Genomic DNA, 11,856 nt, shown 5'->3' with positions numbered 1-11,856 from the left:
AATGCCATCGTTTGGAACACTCGTATCGCCCCCTCCAGATCCCCGGCCTGGGCATACAAGCGCAAGAGTGTGGTGCTGGACACGAGGTTTCTCCGGGGCATTGCATCGAAGACTTGTTGCGTTTGATTGATATGCCCGTTTTGGGCATAGGCCACGAGGAGGTAGTCCCATGTGTACGAGTCTCTTTTGTGGCAAGGCACTGAATCAAAGATCTGGCGGGAGAGCTGTGGGCTGCCAACTTTGCCAAGTAGCTGAATCAGGAGATTGGCGAGGTAGACGTCGGAAACTACTAGGTGATGAATACGATTGTAGATCTCCCCAGCCTGACGTTGTGTTGTGCATGACTTGACAAGATCGATGCTGGCGTTCCTGTTCATCACAAATCCACACCACCATCGCTAATTACACTCTTAAAGTCTCCCAGCTTTATTATCAAATCCCACATCAATTACAGTTCGAGGTTTTCTGGCTACTCCCTTTTATGTACAAAGCATCTTCAGCAGCTTCTTGCAAAACACTGCTCAATGCATACATTCTCAATTTGCAACTGGAGAAAGAAATTAAGTATTGGTACTGTCAAGTTTTTCAAGCACAAAACTGAAATGGGAAACTCTAGGGATATCAAGGAAATTAAAGCTTACATTCTCCCCTTTTCTCTATGGAACCATTGTAAGTATGTATAGCTACAGTATGGAAGGGGGTTATTGCTAATGGCAAAGATTTGGGAAGTTTTGAAATTGTATGCAATTCCAAGACCTTTTAGTGTTTGATATCCCTGGATATGCAAAAGTTGGATCAACGTCCTTTGGAGACCTTGGACGTTGTTGACTTCTGAAAGCCTAAAGTCTCCATTTTATGAAACCAAATGTTCAATAATTACTAATAGCAATCACAACAGCTTAAAACAAGAAAACCAAAAGAATATTGAAGAGATTGAAGAGCTAGTTTCAGCCTTGTTTCATTTTGTACTTAATAGCTTGTAGTGATAGACTTGACTAGCCAACATAGGGAGCCAAGAGAGTCCTCAACATAGTTTAGTACATAAAAGAATATTCTGTTAAGGTTTTAGTGGTAACATTTTTATTAAATAGTTATTTTAAAAAATTATTAATTTTAATAATATTTAGATCTGTGTATCTAATCCTAGTTGCAATAGTTGCTATTAAATAGAGGTTTTGCATTATCACCTCATTTACAGAAGAAATTATTATTTTAATATTTAATAATTAATATTAACATTAATTATTTTATAATATATATTTATATTAAATTTTTATTATTACTATAAATCCATTACCGTCATAGCTAGCTCTTCACTGAATTCTCTCTCACATTTGCAACAAAACTACAACATCACTAACCAACATTTTCACCAAGTTTTTAATAAATTATGGATAAATGGAACTTAATGCCTAGAGTGGTACGAAGTAAAATAGAGGATGATGGTGCCTTTAATTGAAAAACTTCCTAAAATGGGGAAATGAAATTTGCACAACATGTGCAATTCAAAGTGTCAGAGATACTAAAGAAATTGACTTGAGAAGTCAATATTATAGTTCCAAAGTATAATGGTTATATTAATGGAGGTTGGGACTATTTAGGAATGAGTAGTGGGATTAAGATAGAGATTGAGATTGACACCAAGACTAAGATTGAGACTAGATGAAGCATAGCAAATTAACTATGCATTCGAGCATTTTCTTAACAATTAGGTTTACAACCTTGACACTTAAGATTACAATCTTGATAGTTAGAACTCAAAAAGTGGTAGTTACCACCATGTAGGAGTAGTTAAAGGGGAGAGTTAACACTTGACCCCTATCCCTATCTTTATTATACTTTAGCTTAACACTAATGCACATTCATTTACTCAAGACTCAAAGTATTCTAGTGATCTTAAACTTATCTTTACTCACGATAACTCACATAAGCTTTCTTGGGGATTGAAAGTCTTAAGTTAATTTTTAATTGATTCATGCGTTTGGTAGCATGTTCTAAGGTGAGAAGCATAGTGCCAACTCAAGAATAATGACATCAAAAACCCTTTGGCACTCTACAATCACAGCAATAGACTATTGCAACTAGTTCTCCATTGAATTCTCTCTCGCACCTAAGACAATTATATGATCCATCAAGTTTTTACCAGGGTAGAGACCGAGTCCAAGTCCAAGTCTAAGTCCAAGGGTGAAAGTCTAAAGCAATCATTTCACAAACCCTAGGGGGTTTGATGAGCTCCAAAAGGATAGTAGGGGGAGAATTCCAATGGAGCAAATGTGACTAAGGAAAGCTATACCTATGTAATGGGTGATGATATAACCATTAAGGAGTTTAAGGCTAAAGTGAATATAGATGGATAAGTAGGGTAACTTGGTGAAGTGTTTAAGAGTCAGTTTTAGTGTATGTCATCAAAGAGAACGACTTAAGACACGATCTATAGGGGTTTAAATATAAAAAGAAAGGGCCTATAAATAAGAGTGCACCCCTTTTTCCAATCGGTTAAGGGTCTTAGAATATTTGGGGTTAAGCATCCTTGGGTTTGAATAGTACTGGGTTGGATGACCTCCTGACAAGTTCAAATTCAAGAGCTTACATTTAGCTCTCCCAGGAGATCGAATGATCGATACTCTCAATCGAAGCGTGGGTGACACTACTTACTTGGATACTTGGTATGGCTCATCGAAACCTCACTCTAGCCACATAACCAGGGCACCTAAGGGTAGAAGCTGAAGAGAGTACATATGAGGTTTGTGTAGGGCTATGGTGTTTCAAAATGTCATCCCAAAATCCCAAACTGTGGAAAATCCTCTTGTGTAATGACTAAGGATACAGTCACAAGTCCCAGAGGTTAATGGGACTTAGTGGTCGAGCTTTTGGGCCCTAATCTAATGGCAGTGTTGGCGAGCATGGCTGTGGATGGAAAGGGACGTGGTGGGGATTGAAGAAGAAATAGTGGGGAAGAGTATTCTTCATGTCTCTAAGCATCCTAAGAATATTAAGATGTGGTCCTAAGATGACCACTTATGGATAAATGGCCCAATTTTTTAGAATGGGAATATGGCATAAGTGGTCTTGGACTACCAATGAAACGAGAGTAAATGGATATGGCCTTACCATAATAGGCTGAAATGTTAGTGGTACCTTTCGTTAGTCTATCATGGGATCAGACATATGAAGCATTTAGACCAAGTGCAAAGGCTAAATGGCATAGATGCCATTTATGGGGCTAACATGTCTTTAAGTAAAGAATGGGATTATGGAGGTTGTGAGTGAGACTCCTCCAAATGGTCAAAGGTGTCGTTAAGTAACTAAAGTAAAAATGAAAATTTAGTTGCTTACAATACCTTTATTGAATGATAAACCATTTCATAAAGTAAACCTATCATGAGTTATAATTTTCCTTAGTACCAAGCCAATATTCATCAATGATTCAACACTAAAGGCTCACCATGCCTTTCCATCCTTTAAGGAACATAATTTCTTCAACTTAAAGTCTTATTAAATTATATGTGATGGTTCTTTCCTTTTGTTCATTTAGTTCTTACTAAATTTGTTAAAGACACTTTTTCTATTTCAATCTTACTTGTGTTTCTGACACCTTGAATTGCATATGTTGTGCAAACTTCACTTTCCCATCCTAGAAAGTCTTTCAATTGAGGGCACTATTATCCTCTTTTTTACTTCGTGCCACTAAACATTTAATTTGATTTATCCATAATTTGTGTTAGAGTTGTTTATATCCCTATTATTTGGCTACTTTGTTGCTCCATCTCTTGGAGCTTTCACCTTTACTATATTGAAGGATTTGGGAAATCCATCTTTAAAAATATATTTCCTTTCCCACAATTTGTTAGCATCCACTATATGAGCATTCGTTGCATAACTTATCATTTGGATTCCTTCTAATTTTTTTTAAAGCTTATTCTTGGCCACTAGTCTTTTGCTCCTATCCTTTGATTGTTGCATAAGGCAACATAAGATCACTATTTCTATCCTTGAGGTATTCTTTTTGTTCTATAATAAAGGCTTTGGTTTGGGTGTTCACCCTTAATAAATCTCTCTAACATTTTCTGCTATGGGCTCTACCCACGGCTTAATATTGCAACCTTTTTATGAGTCCTTCCTTAGAGATTACTTTCTTACAATACCATTGCATTGTCATAGCTTATTTCCTTTAGGCATATTTCCCATTTGGTCACCTTGACTAAATCACATCATATTATTTGTTCAAGAATCAAAAATACCATTCCTTAACCCGCCAAGGAGCTTTGCCTTTGATTATTAGCCATGGAATCACTTAGTGATCCCACATAGATAGCTTAATGGGTTTATCAATATGTATTATGTCTACCAGATCTCTAAATTATTAACCACGACCTCGAGGGCATCCTCACACTTAGTGTTGCACCCAAACTAACCCTTTTGACCAAAAGTCCATAGCAATTGAGACTAGGTGTTCCCATTTCATTTACCAGGTCCTCAATATCAATTGCACTAAAGTAAGCTAGATATGTTGAGTTTTCACATTAAACACTCTAACCATGTATTATGACTCCAGGGCATCCCCATTTAGCAGTGTGCCCAAACTAGCCTTCTTACTAAGAGTCCATGACTACCAAAAATGAGTGTCTTTATATTCCAAATTATCATCACACCCTAGTAAGTTGGGACTCAAACCCAAAAACTAAACGGTTGAAACTCAAACCTAACTTTTGTATATGCATTTGCAGATGGCATTACCTAGGATGTTTGGTGTGACTCCCTATGCCGATGCACCAACTTAATCCAACGTGTGTTATGAATCATCACTTAGGAATTTAATTCCTCTGAGCTTCCAAATCCTCTCACTTGACAAGTTAATTGACTTACTTATGATCATGCATGGACTCCCCTATGCTTGGCCTCATGGGCCACTCTTTTTAAGTTATTAGATTCAACTAGGGTTTTCATTCCTCCAACTTGTCAATTCTACTTAGCAAGTCACCTAACCAATATAATATAATTCTTTGCATAAGCATGAAAGTCCTTAAATATTGACTTTTATTGAAAGTCATTTGTTTGAACCCACAAGAACTACCTCTCTAACCTTGATAACATCACTTTATGGCAAGTTTTAAGACCATGCTTCTGCTGTACCATTTTAATTTTGTGCAATTTTATAAATCATTTACATTTGTCTTTTTAGGTACTAATTTACCTAAAATTATCTTTTTGAACATTGAAAATTTTTTGTTTCTTAACTTGCTAATGCTTCTTCTTTCGTAAGCTTTCTAATGGCTATAAAGTCTAATATAGACGATTCCATATTTTAAACTTTCCATAGCAATACAATTGTCAGTAACAACATTTTGAACACCCACTTGATTCTCCACTCCCAACTTATATAACTATTTTCAATTATGCCCTTTGATTTTTATGGTTTGGTTTTATCCCTTGACTTTATTGAGTCATCTAAATTTTAAAATTTGTTAATCTACGTCTTGTAAGGTCCTAGTTTCATAGCTATTTTTGAGGTGCCACCATAAATGTGTCTTCATTCATATTTAACCTTTCATAATCATTAACTCTAGACTCAAATTCATAGATATCATCCTTAACTATATAAGTATTATCTTGTGACTCCTTTATTGTTTTGGAGTCTTTATCCTTTTTGTGATCCCAACTATAGTTGTTTACCATAACTACATTAGCAAATTTGCTAAATCAAACACTTATATAAATCACATTTTCAACTCTTTGAGGAAAATTTTCTATTATTCCCAAGATCTAAAGTCATTTATTTATTGACCCCTTTCTATCCACCACATTATATACATGTTCATGTATGAACTAAAGTGGAGAGTCATGCTATCTTGACATATTACTCTTCAAAAATAAAGACCTTCCAATGCCAATACAAATGGTGATATATTTAACCACTAATAAAAGTTAGATTAGGGAATAACTTTAATACCAAATTGTAAGCAATTAATTTTTGATTTTACTTTAGTCACTTAACCACACATTTGACCACTTGGAGGTGTCTCATTTACAATGTTCATAAGTCTTATTCCTGACTTGGGTTTGACTTTGATGAATATTCTTCCATTTGTTCAAGTAGAGTCTATCTTATAGTATATAGTTTGTGTAAAGGGTTATTTGCTCAATGGAAGGGACTATTGGGTGTTGTGGCAAGTTAGTCTACAAGTTTATAAGGTTTAATATAATATTCAATAAGCCAATCCTCCATAAATTTGTATAAAAGGATTAGAAATAATTAATACCACCTATATATCCTCTAGTGTCTTTTCCTAATACTTTTATTAGCATTGTGGGATCTTGTAGCTATTGGATTATTTTCAATCCAGACATGTTTTTGTTATTTATTTCCATATTTTATGCACTCACACAAGGATATATAGCCATGCGAAAAAATGCTAATATATTTAGAAGTATAAAGATCTTATACCACTTCATAGTACTTAAGTGGTTTTTTGAATGGTTGGGATTAGATAAAACAAGCTTAGCTTAGCTTAACTAATCTGTCTGTAAATACATAATTGTGAATTATCTTTCTTTCTTGATATGAAATATTACATTATAAATAAGTAAAAGAAATGCCAAATATTGGTCTTTATCTAGTGTTTGGTGTTTACTTGAGATTTAAGCTCTTAGTCTTGGGTTTTTTACTACTTTTATATATAAATCCATGATTGTATAAATGGATTTTTTATTTATCTTAGAATCTATTTATATAGAATATATATACTAAATAAATTACTATTTTTCCATATTAATTTATATAAAAACAACTAGAGCTTTGATGGCAAATAAAATCTATAAGACTAAATAAATTAAGTAGGATAATTTTATTGTGTTATATTATTTTATATCATATCATAAACCAGCTTAAAAGAACTAATTATTTATGAGATTATTTATTTTTTCTACCTCTAATATATCTTTTCTCTTTTTTAATTATACCAGAAATATTATAATCCTTTGCATAAATCAATATCTTTATGCTGGTTATCATTATCAAGCCAAGCATCCACATCAAATTTTTTAGGGCCATTTCCTGCTCCTGTAATTTGTATCCAATCAATATACCAATTTTGATATCGACCAGCATTATCCCGTTCTATAATCATTCTACATATCTTATCTTCATTAGGTAAACAATCTCCCTGAACATGAAATGTGTCAAGCTGACATTTCTCAAAATTATTATCTTTGTTATCTATATTAAAAAATGGTAACAGATGCCCTTGTAAAGAGAAAAAAAAAATATTAATATTAGCATCGGTTCCTGCTTTGTCTACACATCCAGTTTGTATACTAATTGTATAATCACACTAGTTAAGATTTTCTTAAGTTAGATTATGCATATTAACTATACTTAAGTAATCAAACTCTTACCTTGCTGCTGTTTACAAATATGATAAAATATGAATACAAAAACATGAATAGAATGTAGTGTATATGAATTGTCATTAGTATTAATTTTATAGAAACCTCATTAATAATTCATTTTTATACTAAAACAAGTTTATCTTATTAAGCCAAGTGTTAAAAATAGGATAAACTCTTATATTACTTTACTAGATATCTTTCTATTATTATTTTACTATAATAAACCTACTATAAAGTTAAAATATATTTTACTTGACAAATAAACTTGTTCTTATTATCACTACTATTGCTAATTAGTAGAATATTCCAATGCTTCATACCATAGTTAAAGCTTGTCCTCTTGAGGAAAAAATAAACTGCTACATTTTGTATTGAAGTAACACTTGGTTTAACTGTGTATATTAAATCATACATGTTATTAAAAACATAATAATAATACTACACTTGATAGGTCACTTGATTTCTTCAATACTACTCTTCGTACTCTATTATTAATGATGACACTTACTCATAGCCCATATGTCAGAAAGAATAAATAAGCAATTAAATATTTAATACACTCAAAGTGTATTTTTTGAAGTATATTTTGCCATCATTATCCATTATAAGATTTGAACCTCAAACCTTTGCTCATAAAATTTGAATTCAAGTCATGTATGAATACTTAATATTAATGCCTAAATTAGCTTAAGGTAATTTATCAAAAGTTTCTAGAATTTTTGTATTTTAAGGCGTTTCAATATAAATTCATCTTTCCTCTTTTCTTTATTTTTTTATCAATAATTTGCTCATCTCCCCTTCTCTTGATAAGTAACCCTTGACAATTTAAACACTTTATGATTGATATCTTCTTATTTCCTCTCCTTTAACTTATGTCAAATCTTAATGCTCTGCAATCAAAAGTTATACCAAGTCAAGAAATTTCTCAATACCAACAATATCTTCTTGAAAATTGGTATGCTAAAAAACCTAAAAAAAATGTGCGCTTAATATTAACACTGGAAAATATTGGATGAATGAATATAGTAGAAACAGAACCAAAATCATAATAACTATCACCCTAAAACCCAACTAAAAAGATATAAGACTTAAAATTAACATGAGAAAAACTTACAGAAAGGCAGGATTTGCCAAACACTAACTCAAATAAAAAAAGACTAAGAAATAAAAATCTTTATAATGGAAAAAATGTTGAGGAAATGTTATAACAAATCCTACAACCTTATATTTTCAACTAACTCAGTCTAGACTCAATATCGTGTATAATGAGCATAGCATTTTGTCTACTATTTACCAATTCAACACAAATTAAACATTGAAGGAGAATGCCAATGTTATCAGCTTTAATCAATTTTTTGGAGGGGAAATCACTACCATTTATTCTAATCTATAATCTTTTATTGGTGGATTTTGAGGCTTTTCATAAACATTTTAAAAAGCCTTTCAAATAGTTTATTTAACATTCTCAATCTCTTACTCTTGCTAATGTAGCTTTCTTTTTCATCTAAAGAAAATCCTTTCTTTATCAAGTGGTTGATTATCCACTACCCCAAATTAATACCTATATTTGCTAATTCATGAGATGTTAGAGTATCTCTTAAAAAGTCAATTCTTCACCAAAATTGACTTAAATTTAATTTGTATTGGGAGGGTGGCTATAGTGTTCGATATTTGTTATAAGTATATAGTGAGGCCTTTTGATATGACCAATGCTTTAATTATTTTCAAACACAGGAAAAATTATGCTTTTTTGTGATTTTTAAATTTTTTTTCTATGTAGCATATATGGTTTTCACCCTTTATCCTATGATGATTTACCATATAATAACTATAGAGCAGAACTTAAACCCTTAGCCACATGTCTAAGGGCAATAAATTGGACAAGTTTTAAAACTTTAGGTCACTAAATGAAGGGATAAAGCCAAATTCCTGAATATATAATCAAAGAGCAAAAGAACCAGAGCATGGGATGACTTATGAGCATTCAACCTAACAAGCAAAGAGACAGGAGCACAAAGCAACATAAAAACAATCCTAAAGCATTGAATATCTCAATGCCAAGACTAGTATGCAAAACAATGCTAAACAAAGTCTAATATTAGTTTAGTATATCAATGCTTTAATGTAAATATATAAATACTCCACCAGCTAATATGGTATGGAGCTTGAGCTTATACCCAAGCTAAGGCTTTCACCCTAGTCTCAAGAGTTAGTCTTTAAAGCAATCATGAAAACTTACTAAATATAAAATGGTGTTAGATTGCGAATTTGGATGCAAGAACAATATCATCATGTTCAAGACAATCTCTACATTCTATTTATAATTCTAACTAGAAAATCTAAAAGCTTTCTATAAATAGGCATTGGGACCAAATTGGACCAACATATGAGGAATGATAGTAAGGGTGTTTAGCAAATATAGTAAATTATTATTTTGTGATATTGAGGAACTAATCTCAATACATAAAGGTTTTTGTCACTAGCTAATGCAAGACAAAATAAGATAGGAACTCCTTACTAGGTTAAATATGTTTAGCTAATAGCATGTAGAAATTATGTCTTTATGTTTGTCCAGTCTAAGTACACTCAAAATGCCAAATTAACCCCACAACACAATATTGACTTCTTTCCGTAGGAAAAAATATCCAAAAGTATTAATCGATAAATAACTTTCAATATCCATAGTCACATTTGCGACAATCTACTTTAATAACATTTTGTTAAGACAAAAAAAACACAATTATGATATTCACTTTGTTCTCAAACACCTTCTACAACATAACCTTTCTATGATATTAGAAATGATTTTTTAATTAAATCTCAATAAAGTTTTTATTTCTTCACATAGCATCATTATAAATCTTACCAAAGTTTTCATCATTCTTAAATAGTAACACTTAACCTCTTTGTAATGTTTATTATTAACTTGGCTTTAGAAATTTCTACTATCACTTTATTTAGGACATTTTGAAAATCACTCTCCCTTATATAAATTATCATAAAAGATGCTATGCTTTTCTATTATTAAAGCTGTATTCAATTTGTTAACATTTATATTCATTCTTGCTATTATCCTCATCTATCTGAATATGTATTTCTTTGTTGATTAGAGGATGAACTTTAGATATACTAACATTGTGAATTCTTAAAAACTTGGGGGATGTATAGGAATAAAATAGGTATTAAATGCTCTCTTATTAAGCAATTGCCCCTTTTCCAATTGGCTTAAAGGAAGACAGATAAAGTGTACTATATGTGGTATCAAAGCAAATGGTATATATTTAATGTTAACTAATAAAATTAAAATAGGTATTTATTGTATTGGATTACAATATAGGTGGATAACTAGTTGTTTTATAAGGAATAGGGGTGTGAGTGTAGTGCATGTGAAACAGGGTGAGTTATATTTATAGAGGCAAATCCTTTAGATTAGCTTATTGTGATTGTGGATCATTTTTTCTCCTTATTTAACTATTATGAAAGGTGAAAACTAAATGCACTATAGCTTGAGATCAATTGAGGATGTGTGCCATAAACTAATAAATATTTTTATAATCATTTTAACTATAGTAAATTACTATCTAACATTAGATGTTTTACTATTTAAATGGTTAGGATAACCATAGAGTAAAATCTAACTTTTGGACATGTGTGTCAAGGGTAATAGAATGGGGCTTGTGTTTTAGAGCTTTAAGCTATTGATCGAAGGGACAAAGATAAACTCTTGAATATATAACTAAGGAGCAAAATAATAAGTGTATAAAGTAATTTCTAAGTATACAATTAAAGAGAAAATGAATAAAAGTAAGGAATAACATTGGAATAGTCATAAAGATTTTAGTATACTGGTGACTTAATATAATATACATGGTTTTCATCCTTTATCTTATAGTAATAACCATAGAGCAGAACATAACACTGATAAAGGCAATGAAGTAGGGCTTGAGTTTTAAAGCCTTGAGCCATTAAGCAAAGAGATGGAGATAAACTTTTGAGTTTAAAACCAAGAAGCAAAAGTTCAAAAGCACACTAAGGAACTTATGGTACAACCCATAATATCCTCATTAACACATCCATAAGGTAAATTTTATAATGCAAAAGTCAATGAATATTAATCTTGGCATTGGAATGTTGAAATCACTAGGACTAATCTAATATTACTTTATGCATTTATTCCTTCACTCCTCTTAATATATAAAATAAATGGAGCTATATAAAGTTTGGCACTATTTTAATATTCTATAAACAACCAAAAAGAATGATTTCAAAAATAAAAGGAAAGGATCCATGAATAAAAATGCATCTTCTTTCCCAATCGGTTAACAATTTTGGGATACTTAGGGGTCCTTGGGTTTGAGTAATATTAGGTTGGGTGACATCTTGGAAAGTTTAAATTCAGGAGTTTATATTTGGTATTAGAGAAGTTTCGCGCTTAACTCTATTAGTTAGTTAAAGGAATCATATCAC

Source organism: Selaginella moellendorffii, unplaced genomic scaffold (assembly GCF_000143415.4).
Source record: "Selaginella moellendorffii unplaced genomic scaffold, v1.0 SELMOscaffold_74, whole genome shotgun sequence".
Classification (NCBI taxonomy): Eukaryota; Viridiplantae; Streptophyta; class Lycopodiopsida; order Selaginellales; family Selaginellaceae; genus Selaginella; species Selaginella moellendorffii.
The sequence above is the reverse complement of the archived record's forward strand: the minus strand, read 5'-3'. Positions refer to the sequence as shown.